Source organism: Mus caroli, chromosome 6 (genome assembly GCF_900094665.2).
Source record: "Mus caroli chromosome 6, CAROLI_EIJ_v1.1, whole genome shotgun sequence".
Taxonomy (NCBI): Eukaryota; Metazoa; Chordata; class Mammalia; order Rodentia; family Muridae; genus Mus; species Mus caroli.
The window spans coordinates 112,951,258-112,952,781 of record NC_034575.1 but is presented as its reverse complement, the minus strand read 5'-3'; the positions used below and the strand labels follow the sequence as shown (position 1 = coordinate 112,952,781).

At 38.4% G+C, this 1,524-nt stretch overlaps 1 long non-coding RNA gene across 3 annotated transcripts in view; it reads right to left on the bottom strand.

Moving 5' to 3' along the window:
* The window catches only part of LOC110296674, a 16,865-nt gene that overhangs the window by 3,087 nt on the left and 12,254 nt on the right, over positions 1–1,524 (bottom strand). For all 3 annotated transcript variants that reach the window (XR_002378197.2, XR_003836961.1, XR_003836962.1), the window contains exon 3: positions 1,448–1,508. This is a non-coding gene — a long non-coding RNA (uncharacterized LOC110296674). The remainder of the gene's footprint in view (positions 1–1,447; positions 1,509–1,524) is intronic.

Below are 1,524 nucleotides of genomic sequence, written 5' to 3'. Positions count from 1 at the left end.
CCTCAACTTACCCCCCCCCTTAAATGTAGAATCTCAATGGGCCTCTCTATTGTATCTTCTACTCACTATCAATAATTATTAATTATCAATTAGTTCTTACTAATCTTATCTTCATCTACTGTCTCCACAGAATTTAACCATTCCTTCCTGGAATCCTCTTAGGTATTCTAATCAGCTCCCCACACAGGTAGCTGGACTCAAATCTTTGAAGGCCTTTTAACACACAACCCTTGGTATCACAAATGAACACGGCATTNTATACTTCTATACCTTTTATTTTACCTGAGTCTACAAGCTCTACAAAAAACTAATCTTTTTAAAGCAAAATATGCACTTGATGTGCAGGACCTCACCAAAATTAAATCTAGACTAGCCCACCTGAAATGTGATTNAAAAAAAGTTCCCTTAGCTATAGTGCCTTGCACATGATAGGCAAATAAAATACTCCACTCCTGAGCTACACACACACAGCCACTTTGAAACTACCCAACTGTGTTTAAGTTGCCCAGGCTGACTATAACTTAGACCTTTTACCTCACCACCTCCTGGTAGCTGGAATTTCAGCCCTGTATTAGATGGCCTTGTTCAAAATTCTTTCTGTATTCCTCAGATTNTGTATTCCTAATGTCTCTTAACTCTAATAAAAAAGAACTTACTCCCTGCTACTCTATCACAATCTTAAGATTTCTCTAACTACAACTGTAACCCAATTATTTCAATGCCCCACTTCTAAGCCCTATTTCCTGCTGGTTATAACAGAGACTAAATTTATGAAATCTTTGGCTCCTACAGACATTCTTACCTATATCCCATCATTTCCTTTTCCCCTTCATTCCTGTAATTTCCCCACTCTCTGTTCCCTGAAGGATTTGACATGCACAGTAATTCTCCATCCAAATATCCTCTGCCCAACCTTGTCCAGCTAAACCTTGATAATCCTCCAGGTCTAAGCTCCAATACCTTTCCAAAACATCGTCTTGTGCTCCACAACCTGTCTGAGATTCCACTTTCGTAACACCCTGTTCTGTAGTTTTAAAAGGTGTCTCCAAAACCATACTGGGATCCAACTTAGGACAGTCTTGTTGTCCACTATTTCCTCATTCTTAGCAGAGGGGACAGACCACAGCAGGTCAAGGATTAGCAAGGGATTTACTGGCCACTTGGGGTCAACACCTTCCTTCAGAGTATAGCAGCTTAGTCAAAGCTAAAACATGCAAGAAACAGAGAGGAACAACTACTTTACTTGATAAGCAGTTTTGGCAACAGGGCAAGAAAGCATTCTTTTCTGTAACATGTCAACACCTACAGCTTGCTTTTACTGAAAAATAAAAAATGAAAAAAGTTCTGCACAGCCCTTTATTAAGACTTCCTAGTAAACTCACTAATGACTATTTCTCCAAAGCAAACTAACAAATTAATTTACAATTGCTTATCTTTAATAGCTTACCTTAAAGAACCACCACAGATGCCTTCTGTAGGAAACACTTTATGGAAGGTAACAAGTTTTCCTTTAAAAAAAAAAAA